This window comes from Lygodium microphyllum, chromosome 10, assembly GCF_053477565.2.
Source record: "Lygodium microphyllum isolate KBCC chromosome 10, Lygodium_microphyllum_v1.1.10, whole genome shotgun sequence".
NCBI lineage: Eukaryota > Viridiplantae > Streptophyta > Polypodiopsida > Schizaeales > Lygodiaceae > Lygodium > Lygodium microphyllum.
Genome location: NC_141144.1, coordinates 37,163,774 through 37,179,945, shown reverse-complemented (window position 1 = coordinate 37,179,945; position 16,172 = coordinate 37,163,774).

The following is a 16,172-nucleotide window of genomic DNA, read 5'->3' as shown; positions in this document are numbered from 1 at the left end:
ACAACTGGCATTCACTTGAGACAATTCATGCCTATTATCCTTGGATGATACTCGGGGTATTCGCTTGGATATTAGATGTCTGATATGGATGCTATATAATTTGGCTATGTATGATGGACATTTGGGCTTCATCTTGACTTGCACTGACAATCTTCATGCGAATGCTCTCGGATATATGCTACTTGGATCTTGGATGCATGGATGCCTCTTTCACATGATGTTTTGAGCTTTGTTTACTCATGTGACATTCACTTTTTGTTCAAGTGGGAGACATTGCTTGACACTTGGATATTACATTGACCATTTGGTTATGCAGTTGAGCTTGAGAGTCTTCTAGTGAGCCTATGGGACTTGGTGACTTATACATGCTCTTGTTATGCTTTATGTATGCAATTGATGCTTAATGTGCTGATTTGACATTCCTCTTGGACCAACACCTATCTTTGTCATGATGTTGTTAGAATTATATACATTTTGGTTGGTTATGTATTGAGCTTGTGTTACATTGCTTAGTTTGTTGTGCCTTTAGTTGGTCTCTTTTGTTACCCGTGAGATCTACTATATGCATGATGGTTATGCTTATGGGATATATCTTAGTCTCACACATTGTTTTTTTGACAATTCTTGATGCCACTTGCATGTTCACTCACTGCTAGTTGAAGCTATTCCCTGGTAGTTGCAATTTGTCTTATATCAGTGATTGTCTATCTTTGGCATTGATTTGTTACTACACTACAAGGAAAGAGAGGTATAGCGACGGCGGGTAGCGACGCAGGAATAGTGGCGTCCACAGGGAAAAAAAAGAGGGCCGAAACCCGAGCGCATTTCATTTCGCGCATTTTCGTGAGACATTTCGAGAGGGAGAGCGAGAGAGAGATCGACCGTTTTGCATAGAGGGTAAGAGAGGGAGAGGAAGAAGGCCTGCCGCCGCCGCCGCTCGTGAAGGAGAGGGCAAGCCGCCATCGCGAAGAGGAGCTGCCAAACTCTCACCATATATTTACGGTGAGTCCATTCTCTCTCTCTTTTGCTTGCTAAGGGTTTAATTTGTGTATATTGGAGGGAGAGGAAATGAGAGAGAAAGAGCGAGAGAGGGAGAGGGAGAGGGAGGGAGAGAAAGAGAAAGAGAGGGAGAGGGAGAGGGAGGGAGAGTGCATTCTCTCTCTCTTTTACTTTTGCTTATATAATTTGTGTATATATATTGAGAGAGGGATAGGAAATGAGAGAGAAAGAGAGGGAGAGGGAGAGGGAGAGGGAGAGGGAGGAAATGGGAGAGGGAGGGGGAGGGAGGGAGAGAGAGAGAAAGAGAGGGAGAGGGAGGAAATGGAAGAGGGAGGGGAATGAAATGAGAGAACAGGAGGGAGGGAGAGTGTATTCTCTCTCTTATTTATTTATTTTTTGTATAATTTTTGTATAATGAGAGAGGGAGAAGAAATGAGGGAGAGGGAGAGGGAGAGGGAGAGATAGAAAGAGAGGGAAATTAAAGAGAGAGAGAGGGAGGGAGAGGGAATGAGAGAGGGAGAGGGAGAGGGAGAGGGAGGGAGAAGAAATGAGAGAAGGAGAGGAAGATAGCAAAAGGAAATGAGAGAGGGAGAGGAGAGAGAAAAAAGAGAGAATGAGAGGAGAGAGAAAAAGAGATAAGATGTTAAACATAATAGGCAAAGAGAGAAAGAGAGGGTGTGGGTGAGGGTGAGGGTGAGGGTGAGGGCGAGGGAGGGAGAGGAAATGAGAGAGGGAGAGGGAGAGAGAAAAGGAAATGAGAGAGAGAGGAGAGAGAAAAAGAGAGAAAGATCATTAAACCTAATGGAAAAAGAGAGAAAGAGAGGGTCAGGGTGAGGGAGGGAGAGGAAATGAGAGAGGAAGAGAAAGAAAGAAAGGGAAATGAGAGAGGGAGAGGAGAGAAAAAAAATGAGAGAGGGAGAGGAGAGAGAAAAAGAGAAAAAAATCATTAAATCTAATAGAGAAAGAGAGAAAGAGAGGGTTAGGGTGAGGGAGGGATAGGAAATGAGAGAGGGAGAGAAAGAGAGAAAGGTAAATGAGAGAGGGAGAGGAGAGAGAAAAAAATGAGAGAGAGAGAGAGAGAAAAGAGAGAAAAATCATTAAACCTAATAGGGAAAGAGAGAAAGAGAGGGTGAGGGCGAGGGAGGGAGAGGAAATGAGAGAGGGAGAGGAAGAGAGAAAAGGAAATGAGAGAGGGAGAGGAGAGAGAAAAAGGAACGAGAGAGAGAGAGGAGAGAGAAAAAGAGAGAAAGATCAGTAAACCTAATGGGAAAAGAGAGAAAAAGAGGGTCAAGGTGAGAGAGGGAGAGGAAATGAGAGAGGAAGAGGAGAGAGAAAAAGGAATGAGAGAGAGAGGAGAGAGAAAAGAGAAAAAATCATTAAACCTAATAGGGAAAGAGAGAAAGAGAGGGTTAGGGTGAGGGAGGGAGAGGAAATGAGAGAGGGGGAGAAAGAGAAAGGGAAATGAGAGAGGGAGAGGAGAGAGAAAAAGAGAAAAAATCATTAAATCTAATAGAGAAAGAGAGGGTTAGGGTGAGGGAGGCACAGCAAATGAGAGAGGGAGAGAAAGAGAGAAAGGGAAATGAGAGAGGGAGAGGAGAGAGAAAAGAAAATGAGAGAGAGAGAGAGGAGAGAGAAAAAGAGAAAAATCATTAAACCTAATAGGGAAAGAGAGAAAGAGAAGGTTAGGATGAGGGAGGGAGAGGAAATGAGAGAGGGGGAGAAAGAGAGAAAGGAAAATGAGAGAGGGAGAGGATAGAGAAAAAATGAGATAGGGAGAGGAGAGAGAAAAAGAGAAAAAATCATTAAACCTAATAGAGAAAGAGAGAAAGAGAGGATGAGGGTGAGAGAGGGAGAGGAAATGAGAGAGGGAAATGAGAGATGGAGAGAAGAGAAAAAGAAATATGAGAGAGAGAGGAGAGAGAAAAAGAGATAAAAATCATTAGACCTAATAGGAAAAGAGAGAAAGAGAGAGTACCCTAGCACCTGCTACATAGTATCATAGTACTGGGTACTTGGTACTATGATACTAGAGTACTAGGTGCTAGATACTAAGATGCTATGATATTATGTGCTAGGTACTGAGTACTAGGTACTAAATACCAGTGTTCTATGATATTATATGCTTGGTCATAGAAAAAGAGAGAGATGGAAGGAGAGGATAACAATCTAAGAAAAGAAAAGAATGATAACAAAAACAAATTGTTTGTTGTAACATAGACAAAATGAAAAATGAAGGTCCTGTTGTTCAAGATCGTGAGGCGTATCTTAATCAGCGTGTCCCATGTCCTTGCTCTCAATGCAAGCTAGCAATTAGACGAAAATGCCGATTGTCTATAGAACACATACAGTGATTTGGCGAGTTTCAATCTGAGGTCATTGATCAGGCGATTGTGGATTTCAAGAAAACGGTAATTTTAAGTTAATATCAATCATGCATTGTACTCGCAAGCTAATTGAATACCATATACAATAAGATTGGGTCTCGGCTGGCAAATTTTCTATCCAGGGAGGTGATGTCTCATCCCAAGGAGGAGTGCACCCTTTGCGGCCAATTAGAAGAGTACGTGGGTGTGTGATGGATGAAGTGTAGGAGCCAATCCACCACTTGCATGGCCAATCTATACCGTCAATGCCAGAGGAGACATGCAACCTTCCAGACCTACCTACAATCTTGGAGAGAGATGGAGGCAATGATCGATGCATTGATTCCCATGGATGTCGAGACTTCTGATCCGCTTAGAGAGGAAGCATCCATACCATTATATGATGGGTGCCGAGTATCTCAGCTGAAGACACTGCTTGCACTCTTAAGTGTGCAAGCAAAATACGAGTGGAACGATACGAGTGTGATCGAGTTGTTTAGGTACCTTGTACATACGCTTCGTTGATATTTTTTTCGGCACTATTATTATAAACATTTGTACTTTTTCAAGGTGTTTATGATTTTTTTCAAGTTATTGAAATATCATATATTACCACGTGCAAATACCATGCCTGAGTCTCGTGATGATGCACGACATGTTTTACGAAAGCTTGGCATGGACTACAATAACATCCATGCATGTATCAACAATTGCATACTGTTTCGAGGAGAATACGAGACTATGGAGATATATCCAAAGTATGGTTATCACAGGTATCGACAGGACTTACAAGGGAAAACCATCCCTCAAAAATTTCTCAGACACTTTTCGCTTATCCCCCGCATAAACCACATGTTTCGTACATCCGGCGTAGCGAGCTTGACAACGTGGTATACGCAGAATAGGTCCACGATGGAGTTCAACGAATATCAGCGGATTCACGCGCATGGAGTCACATTGGCTCTACCTTCCCAAGCTTTACTCGAGAGCCAAGGAATCTTCGGCTCGGTCTTGCAATGGATGGCATGAATCCATTCGGTCTGCGCTCAACTTCTTACAGCGTATGGCCTATAGTCCTTGTCAACTACAATATCCCTCCATGGCTTTCTATGAAGAAATGATATCTCATCCTTAGCTTACTCATCCTCGACCGCTACAAAGTCAAAAATATGGATGTATATCTTCGTCCATTAGTCGATGAGCTTAAGATTTTGTGGGAGGAGGGGGTCACCGTGTAAGATATGAGCAAGCGCGATGGTCGGCGGCGGTCAGCCAATATTCGAGCCATTCTCATATGGACGATGCATGACTTTTCGAGATTCAGAGAGTGCTTAGGTGAGTAGGCCTCCGTTCTCGTTGGTAATATCTATATTTTATCTCGTTCAAGTAATTATTCACTAGGTCGTGGTGTTGGAATAGGTCTGGTTACCTCAAGTTATGATGCATGTCCATTGTGCGGGCCACAATTAGACTCCCGAAGGTCATGAACCATGAAGAAGATGGTATATCAAGGACACACTGCTTTCTTGCCACAGGATCATGAACTTAGAGAAGGTTTCCTTGGACGACCTCCAATACGTATGAACGCCACAAGCTGGTTCGAGCTGAAAATGGTCAACGCGGAATCACATCCAAATGGAATGCGGTGGTTCTTAGTTTTCTACGAGTTGCCATATTGGATCCACTTACAGGTCAACCACTTGTTGGATCCCATGCATATTTTCAAGAATGTGGGCAGCTTACTATGGGACCACATCACAGGAAAGAGAGACACTATAGGGGCAAGAATGGATTTGAAGAAGATAGGTAAGATGGAGGCGCTTTGGCCGCAGTTGAGTGCTGATGGTCGCATGTAGCTTCCTCGTGCTCCTTGGGTTTTGTCTACTAAAGAAGAGCGCATTGTGAAGTAAGTAATCAAGTCTATCTGCACTCCGACGAGTATGATGCGTTCTCTCAGGTCCGCATTTTCTAAAGATGACCAATTATCAGGGCTAAAATCCCATGACTGGCATAAGATATGTCAGGTTTGTACTACGAATGGATTGTAATTGGCGTGCGCATTTTGCTATTTGGAGTGTAGCCATTATTCATAATGCTTTCTCATTTGTGGCAATTTGTACTACCGATCACGATCGCAAGATGTCTTACTCTAGAAATACGCGGGGCCATTTATAGGTTGTCAACTTTGATGCAATGGATCTCACAGAATGAGATTAAGACATCTTCTATTGAATCCGCGAGGCGGGGAGCAGTGGAGACAGTCTGTCTCTTTGAGAAATACCTGCCTACCAGTATAGTCACGATACAAATCCACCTTCTTGTGTATCTTGTAGATGAAGTGGAGATTGCTGGACCTGTCCATACGCGATGGATGTTCTTCTTGGAGCGCTTCATGAAAACCCTAAAAGGCTTTGTGCGACAACGAGCTCGGCTAGAAGGTAGCATGGCTGAAGGTTTGTTGGTGTCTGAGGCGCTAGTGCATATTTCACAATGGCTACCAACGGTGGATCCAGACAATGAAATGCTATGGCCGTTGAAGGATGATGATAGACTGATTGGAGATGTGGTGGTTGGAAATGGGATAGAAAAAAGAATGGATGCCTCAATGGAGGAGAATGTGAATTACTTTTGTATGTTGTACCATGCCTCTATGGAGACGTGGCTCGCCAAGTACTGGATCGCTAAGTAAGATCGAGAGGAAGCGCGAGCTGAATTCCGACATAGTACACATCATCGACCGATTCGATATCTCGAAGGCATGGAGGAGATGCCGCGGTTCATGTCAACACGATGGTTGCATGGAGCTTTGACCGCAGCATCTCGCGAAGGGACAGAGGTCTCAATGGAGGAGTGGGAATTCTCGAGGGGATGTAGTCCAAAGGTGATGAGGGTTTAGAATCTGTCATATCTAAATTTTATATGCGACATATAATTTGAGTGTTTCAATGTACAGTATAAAATATATAGTGCAGCATGGTCGAGCGGATGACATTTTCATGTGGAGCGTATTGACAAAATGCACTTCACAATGGATTGCGGTATTATGGCAAGGTTCGAGCAAGAGAGCCGGTGACGAGCAATGGATCTAAACACGGTTGTGGATGAGATGGAGTATTTTGGGAACTTGCAAAGTATTGTTATGGTGGATTACCGTAGCTTCTCCATGATACTATTCGATATGCAATGGTTTAAAGTGGTACTTGGAGGAGCTGGAGCAACAGTTCGACGAGGTCCATTTGGATTTCTCGAAATAGATTCCAAAAAAAAAAGGACGGATTTGCGCGACACATTTGTGTTGCCAGTCTATTGTGAACAGGTGCATGGACTCATTTGTTTGCTAATTGTATTACGACATGGTTTATGTCACAATGGTTTGAACTCTCTTGTATGTATTTGTGAACATGTAATCTTCTATCCAAATCCCTGACAACCTCGATGGTGGTATATTATACCTTCAACTCCCCGAAGTGCGAGAGTATATGATCAAAGCGATGTTCGAAGCATAGATGAAGATAATATGCAAATAGAGGGGTCGATATTGCAAGGGGTGGAGGCCGTCGAAAGCTTGGAGCCAACATCGGCTAACAATGATGGAAATACAAGACTCCAAGAATTCTTTGAGAATGAGGTGGACTCATTCTTTTGTGATGACATGTCTATCGACCTTCTAGTGTATGCGGAGTTGTGTTAAGAGATTAACATGGGACCATAGGATACTTCATACTTGGAGCATCCACTTACTCAATTCGTTGACCAATCGCTTATAAGGGTACATAAGATATGCATTTTAAGTGAAGTTTTTTTAAAAATGATTTATATTACTGTACTTTGTATGATTTAAATTGATTATTCTAACATCATTTTTTATATGTGCAGGTAACATTTTTCGGATGAGTCGAGGGATGAGCGATAAGGAGTTACATGGTATCCTCACACGCATGTCTCCAGACCAGATTGCGAGATTCAGAGATATGGCAGACCAAGAGCTGTCTCGGTCTTTGTCAGGGCACTCTATTAGATCTACTTCAAGGCGATCGGATGCTTCGGCTTCGAGCAAACGAGCTCGACGCTCCAGACTTTGGCCAGAGGGAGGGAGTGCTTCGGGATCAGGGGGATGCTGCAAAGATACGGAGGCAGTGAGCCCGCAGTACGACATGGGATACAAGTGCGACTCCTCGCTCTCGTGGCTCTACTTTTTTCTCTCTCCTCTCCCTCTCTCATTTTCCTTTCTCTCTTTCTCCCCCTCTCTCATTTCCTCTCCCTCCCTCACCCTAACCCTCTCTTTCTCTCTTTCCCTAGTAGGTTTAATGATTTTTTCTTTTTTTCTCTCTCCTCTCTCTCTCATTCCTTTTTCTCTCTCTTCTCCCTCTCTTATTCCATTTTTCTCTCTTTTTCTCCCTCTCTCATTTCCTGTCCCTCCCTTACCCTAACTCTCTCTTTCTCTATTAGATTTAATGATATTTTTCTCTTTTTCTCTCTCCTCTCCCTCTCTCATTTTCCTTCCTTTCTTTCTCTCCCTCTTTCATTTCCTCTCCCTCCCTCACCCTGACCCTCTCTTTCTCTCTTTTCTCATTAGGTTTAATGATCTTTCTCTCTTTTTCTCGCTCCTCTCTCTCTCTCATTTCCCTTTCTTTCTTTCTCTCCCTCTCTCATTTCCCTTTCTTTGTTTCTCTCCCTCTCTCATTTCCTCTCCTTCCCTCACCTTGACCCTCTCTTTCTCTCTTTTCCCATTAAGTTTAATGATCTTTCTCTCTTTTTCTCTCTCCTCTCTCTCTTAATTTTTTTCTCTCTCCTCTCCCTCTCTCATTTCCTTTTCTTTCTTCCTCTCCCTCTCTCATTTCCTCTCCCTCCCTCGCCCTCACCCTCTCTTTCTCTGTTTCCCTATTAGGTTTAATGATTTTTCTCTCCTCTCTCTCTCTCTCTCTCATTTTTTTCTCTCTCCTCTCCCTATCTCATTTACATTTCTCTCTTTATCTCCCTCTCTCATTTTCTGTCCCTCCCTCACCCTGACCCTCTCTTTCTCTCTTTCTCTATTAGATTTAATGATTTTTTTCTCTTTTTCTCTCTCCTCTCCCTCTCTAATTTTTTCTCTCTCCTCTCCCTCCCTCACCCTGACCCTCTCTTTCTCTCTTTTTCCATTAGGTTTAATGATCTTTCTCTCTTTTTCTCTCTTCTCTCTCTCTCATTTATTTTTCTCTCTCCTCTCCCTCTCTCATTTCGTTTTTTCTCTTTCTCTCCCTCTCTCATTTCCTCTCTCTCCCTCGCCCTTACCCTCACCCACATCCTCTCTTTCTCTCTTTGCCTATTATGTTTAACATCTTATCTCTTTTTCTCTCTCCTCTCATTCTCTCTTTTTTTCTCTCTTCTCTCCCTCTCTCATTTCCTTCTGCTCTCTTCCTCTCCTCTCATTTCTTCTCCCTCCCTCTCCCTCTCTCATTTCCCTATTATATTTTCGTCTCCCCCCCCTCTCTCCCTCTCCCTCTCCCTCTCCCTCTCTCATTTCCTCTCTCTCTTCCTCCCCCTCCCTCTCCCATTTCCTCCCTCTCCCTCTCTTTAATTTCCCTATCTTTCTATCTCTCCCTCTCTCTCTCCCTCATTTCTTCTCCCTCTCTCATTATACACAAATTATGCAAAAAATAAATAAAAAAGAGAGAATACACTCTCCCTCCCTCTCGTTCTCTCATTTCATCCCCCTTTCTCTTTCATTTCCTCCCACTCCCTCTCCCTCTCTTTCTCTCTCTTGCCCTCCCTCTCCCTCTCCCTCTCCCTCTTCCATTTCCTCCCTCTCCCTCTCCTTCTCTTTCTCTCTCATTTCCTCTCCCTCTCTCAATATATATACACAAATCATATAAGCAAAAGTAAAAGAGAGAGAGAATGCACTCTCCCTCCCTCTCCCTCTCTCATTTCCTCCCCATCCCTCTCCCTCTCCCTCTCTTTCTCTTTCTCTCCCTCCCTCTCTCTCTCTTTCTCTTTCTCTTTCTCTCCCTCCCTCTCCCTCTCTTTCTCTCTCATTTCCTCTCCCTCCAATATACACAAATTAAACCCTAAACAAGCAAAAGAGAGAGAGAATGGACTCACCGTAAAGATATGGCAAGGGTCTGGCGGCTCCTCTTCATGACGGCGGCTCCTCCTCTCCTTCGCGAATGGTGGCAGCGACGGCAAGCCTTCTTCCTCTCCCTCTCTCACCCTCTATGCAAAACGGTCGCTCTCTCTCTCTCTCTCCCTCTTGAGATGTCTAACGAAAATGCGCGAAATGAAATGCGCTCGGGTTTCGGCCCTCTTTTTTTCCCTGTGGGGCGTTGCTAGCGACACAAATAGCGAAGCCGCTATTCTTGCGTCACTACCCACCGTCGCTATACCTATCTTTCCTTGTAGTGCATATTTGATTGTAGTGCCATAAAATGTACGAATACAAGCACAAGGAAAATGGCAAGGGTAAAGTATTGGATAATAGTGATAATCGCAACATTATTCCTAGCAAGTCAAGCATTAATAAGCATAGGTTGGATGATGTGTGCATCAGAGATGCTTGATCCAACCAACCACAATATGCCTTTGCCATTGGGGGTCTTGAGAAGTCAATGCCTCAAAGCATAACCATTGCATCTAAATATAAAAAGATCAAACATCTATTTTGATGGGTGGTTGTCACCTCGTTGCAATAGACTCATGCACCTATCAATTACCATTTACGCCTCTGTATGAGCATGCCAAGTTCAAGGTTGGCAATCGAGCATTTCATGACTGAGGTTCTAGTTATACACGAAGGTTAACCCAATATGCCCGAGAGCACATGAATGCATTTTTCCCTTTTCCTTTTTTCAAGAAGTTCAACAAGTTTTTTGGGTTCTTTTCTTACATGATAAAATAATGGCCTATTTGGCCGTTTGCAAGGCCGAATGATCCCTATGATCATTAGTAAGGCCCTAGTTAAACCTAATAATAGCCATATTCGGCCGCGTGCATGGCCTATTCACCGTGACGGAAGATTCAGCAGTCGTGCAAGATTCGGCCAATTGAATGGCAAGATGGTGTGTGGAGAGAAGGGCTGTGAGGCCACCGTCCGAGTGGTCCCATCCCTAGTATGAGGTGGTGGAGGTAGTGGCTAGTTAGTCAAGCATCAGGAGCCGGCGGCCTTGTTTTTGGCAGCCGATTGCTAAGTCTGATGGCCTTGGTGGTCAGCACGTGGCCACTCATTTCTGTAGCATGGTGGAGGGATGAGGCACTGGTGAGATGGTCGAGCAGGCTGCCTATGTGGTGGTGGGCGGCGGTTCTGCTTGGTGGCGACTGGGTCCGGCTGTGGCCGTTATGCTCGGCAACTGGTGGGGGACTGGTGGCCGTGGCCTAACTCACTGGCCGACAAGTGGGCGATCAAAGTGGCCTTGTGGTGAGGGGACCATGCGATGGAGGAAATGCGCGACGACTGAATTGGGTCGGTGAGATGAGTCAATCGGCCGCTTTGTTGCAGCGCAAGCCTACATTCGGTCGATTCTTGTACGGGTGTGTAGATAGCATTATCGAGACTCGACGGTAGTGTCAGCCCACCACTCTGCCCTCATGACTCGATACAATCGAACATTGATCGTCAAGAGTAGTTGAGTCAAAATATTATAGCAATATTAATTGTCAGCTCACGCTCAAGCACTATTCATTGTAGCAAAGAGAATTGACTCGCATTTTAGCGATAATGATGCTCTTCATTGCAATGACTAAGCCACTTAGTTGTATGTGGAGATGATGAGAGGTTCTAATTGACTGCAACCGACTGATACGAGGAACATCGATTGTCGTGAAGGATCATGGATGATTTCGTCCTTTTTACAAAGGTCAAATGCTATTTGGCCTAATGGTCTTCATTAAGGCCTTTAGGCCTTAACAAGGCCTAGTCGGCCTCCTAAAAAAAGCACCAACGTCACTAAGACCTACTTGGCCGATTTAAAAGAAACACAAAGCACTACTTACAAATTTGTTGAAGAAGCAGGTTGCCATAGCATGGACGCCCACTAAACAATCAAGTTCGGATCAGCTCAAGAATAGCTAAGTGATAGCATCGATTCTAAAGCTCCCTGACTTGAGCAAGGAATTTGAAGTTGTCACGGATGCTAGTACACTTGCACTAGGCTATGTACTAATGCAAGAAGGTCATCCTATAGCATATTCTTCGAGGAAGCTAAAAACCCATGAAAGAAATTATGCTACCCATGACTTGGAGCTACTAGCAGTTATTCATGCTCTCAAGCTTTAGCAGCACTATTTTCTTGTAACAAGTTCTCTTTGGTCACAGACCATAAAAGCCTTAAACGGATCTTCACACAAACTAACCTCAATATGAGGCAACGACGTTGGATTGAGGTTTTGCATGAATATGATTTTGAGATCAGGTATTGACCTGGCAAGGAGAATGTAGTTATTGATGCCTTAAGTCGCAAAGTGTTCCTCAACTCTCTTATTATGGAGGAACCCTCGATGGTAGAATCATTGGCAACTATGGTATCAATGCCTAGCAACCCTATCCTTGAATTAGCAAAGGAGGAAGCTATCCATGACCCAGAATATCTGAAGACGATGAAGGAGATCTTGCGGAAGGACCAAAACGCCAAACTTAAGGTCAAGTACCAAGAATTTTTTTTCAATGAGGGACTTGTCTACTTTAGAACAAGATTGCGCATACCCTCAAGCAGAAAACTCAAATAGAGAATACTTTGGGAAGCACATGATTCCCCCCCTTTTCAGGCCATCCCAGATATGTCAAGACCCTCAACACAGTCAAGAAAAGCAACCATTGGGAAAGGCTCAAGGGAGTGCTCAAATATGTCACGGAATGTTTGTCTTGCCAGCGCATTAAGGGGGAACATGTCAAAATGCTTTGAAAGCTGCAACCTCTTGACATTCCCCAGATGAAGTGGGAATTTATCAACATGGACTTTGTTGTTGGATTACCTTCAGTCCAAGGAGGATACAACTCAATTATGGTCATAATAGACATGCTCGTTAAGGTTGCACACCTCAATCCAATCAAGACAAACTATAAAGCTTTAGATATTGCCATATTATTCATCAAGGAGATATTCAGACTCCATGGGTTACCTAGAAGGATCGTTAGTAGCCGCGATTCCCTCTTCACATCTCACTTTTGGAGAGGGATATCCGAGGCCATTGGGACTCAACTTTACTTCAGTATAGCTATCACCCTCAAACTGATAGCCAAAGAGAGAGAGTCAACCAAGTCATTGAAGACATTCTTAGGGCATATTGTTGTCGCGAACCTAGGAAATGGATCTAATATCTACCATTGGTAGAGTTCGCCTATAATGCTTCCTTACCAACAAAGCATTCAAATGACACCTTTTCAAGCATTGTATGGGCATGATTGATGTACTCCATTGAACTTTTCAGATCCTACCTTGAGGGTAGAAGCTTCCAAAAAAATGCTTGAGGAGATGGATGAGCAAGTCAATGCCATCAAACAAGATATTAGAGCCACCAAGGATAGGCAGAAAGCCTATGTGGATCTAAATAGACAAGGGTGACTCTTCAAAGAAGGAGATATGGTTTTTATTTGTGTGTACGACCCAAGAAGAGTTCCTTCACTGGGAGAATTCAAGAAACTAAGTCCAAGGTATTTCAGACACTATAGGATCCTCAAATGTCTTGGGTCCAATGCTTACAAACTCCAACTTCTTGATGGTAAAAAGGTTCACAAAGTATTCCATGTTGGCCTACTAAAGAAATATGTATCTGATCCTAGCCATGTACTCAATGATTAACAAGTTGTAATGCCAAGCCAAGGAGTCCTTGAACTCTGGCCACATAGAATCCAAGAAAAGAGATTGAGGAGTAGAACCCTCAAAGAGTACCTCATCCAGTGGAATGACTATCCAGAAGAAGATGCCACATGGATTGATGAAAGTACTCTCAACCAACAATACCCCCAATTCCTTTCGAGATGAGGACATCCTGATTCCTTAAGGGGAGAAAGGATGTAACATCCCATCGCCGCCGCCATTATAAAGACCCTCCCTCCTCCTTTTTAACTCCGCCTCCAGTGCTCAGAAACCTTTTTTTTAATGAATGATTTGTTTAAAATAACGTAATGATTTTAATTACGTCCCCCCCTATCAACAATGTTTGATGGTGGAGGGAGGGAGAGTTAAACTAGGAGGAAACGGAGGTGAAGGCAAGTGGCGTCTGGTATTCGACGGGGAAGGAGGAGATCACGATGAAAAAGAAGGAGCTCACATGGCAGGCAAAAGAACCGTCAAAGAGCACGAGACCAATGATGACTTTGATGAGGCACACTTGTGCCTCCTCCAACCCCCCCTTGATAGGCCGCATGACGGTAGGAGATTTGGGGGTCTTGTGTAGTTAAGGACCCCCTATCATAGCATCCCCCCCCCCCCCCCCCCAATTTTTACCCACATCACCCTTATGAATTCCCTCCCCCTACTTAAACGGGCAGGAGGAAACCCTCTTCTTTTCCCTTGCTAATTGTCACCCTTTCCCTTAAATCCCCCCCCCCTTTTTCTTTCAACAAGCAGAATTGTTATTCTTCTCTTTCCCTTGCTGTCAATTTAAGAAAGAGAGAAGGAGAGGGAGAGGTAGTGAAGGAGAGGAAGAGAGAAGGAAAGAGAGGGAAATAGAACCTGGAGTAAGAGAGGAAGAAAGAGGGAGAGAGAGAGAGAGAGAGAGAGAGAGAGAGAGAGAGAGAGAAAAGAGGCCAAGTATGACTACTCTTGTGGGCAAAAGGCTTGGGTACCCTCTCTTCCCATTGCGAGTCCTGTAACCACTCCATCAATTGCCTTTAAAGTGGATAAGAGATTGCGAAATTCAAGACAATGCATAGGGGAATCCAATACCAAGGAGTCTATTAAGAGAAGTGAAGGTCACTTTCCAGCTCCAAAATGGCCCCAAAGCGTAAGCTCTCCCAAGTAACTGGAAAAGCCGTGACTACGGGAGAAGGATCGAGCAAAGACGCCATCATCAACACGAACAGTTTATCAGATGCGAACGCTAACTCGACACTCCAGAACCAGGTACTGCTACCATATCTAGAAATTGAAATAAAAAATTTATGCATGGGTGTCATTAGAAAAAAGTCACACCTTGCATCAGATAGTTTGCATATTTTGAAAGGTAGCTGAAAAGAGTTTAATAATCATGAGTTGTTGGAAAATAGATTACGTATCTATGGTTATAGAGGAAACAAGTCAAGTATTAGGATCGAACTTTCATAGATACAACATAGATTGTCAGGGTACATAAATATTCCGTGTAGATCAGTTGCACTCCATTTACAATGAATGCATGTACACTTGCATTTGAATAATTAGGTCATACCTTTTGAGTTGCATGGATTTCTATGAATAGGGATCTCGCATCACATCGACAACTCATGGCAGACCTGCATCTAGATTTGCATGGCATCATGAATAGCCCCAATCGCACCACATAATGGGATATGCATCTAAAAAGGTGGATTAAGATGCACATGTGAAATGTTGAGCTTATTTGAAAGGAATGGTTTGGTAAATGAAGTCCTGGCTGATAAGCAAAGCCAAGATTTAGATCGACCTAGCTAGGACCTTAGTTGCAAATAGATTGATTTATCCTTACGACCATATTTTGACTTGGAGTCAACACATCCTTTGGACTTTACCCCAATAGCCAATCACGATGGACCCAAAATACTCTTAGATATATCATTTTCAAAATATGAAACATCCCAAAGCTAACACAAGGAAGCTCGAATGTAGTACCCATGAGGAGAATGATGACTATTTGCCAAGCTACATTCAATGCTCATAACTATTTCGGAATGGTAAATAGACTTGGTTTACGCTTGGACTTGCAAGAGGAGTAAATACAAGTTCTTGTTATCTTGAAGGGAGGAGACCCTAGGGTGAACTTAGAACCCAATGGAGTTCTAAGATGGAAACGATGATTACCAATTGACCAAACAAAACCCTAAACCAAGATCTTAAGATAGGAACCAAAGGTAAGTAACCTAGGGGAGCTGCCATCTGAAACTATAGCGTAATTGCTCTACCTTAATACATAGTAGTGAGATCAGAAAGAGGGTATTCTCTATCCCTCGGAAAAAAATGAAAAATGACGCCTAGGCAGGAAAGACTAAGAAGGGTGATGCCAGCGTCAAAGATGAGGACTCCACCTTAGCAGATATCCTCAGCACTCACCTTCATTGATTGTTTGTGGCTGTAAATCTAGACTCAATGTCTACAAAAGGAATGTATGACTCAAGCTCACAAAAGGAAATCTGGTTAATGACTCAGGTTGAATTCAAGGAGGGCACGCCAAGCTACCCCCAGCTGGCCACCAACCCTAGCCAAGGGGGTTCCAAATAACCGTGACAGGAACATGGACCAAACCCACCACGAGAGGTCTCTCCATGGGTTAGTTTGAATGTAGAAGGATCTTGGATGCCAGGGGGGGCTCTGGTTATAAATTCCATGCCTTCGAGTCCTACTCAAACGATCTACATGACTCAAGATAGATTCTCGAGGCCCTATTACTAGTGCAAGGGCAGAAACTTGGAGGAAATAAGGCACATCCCCATGGATTGTGTGTGTGTGTGTGTGTGTTGGATAGAATAGAAGATAAGATTTGATGCTAATTAAAGGTACATTAAGAGCTAAGATTACAGGTTGATTAGGGGTTGATTAGGGTTTATCATGATTGAAATTAAGAGAAAGAGACAAGATCCAGTTGGGTAATAAAGAACACATATATAGTGAATCATAGGGGTGCAATTGTGTGATTTAAATGTTAATCCAAGTTAAAATTGGCATACAT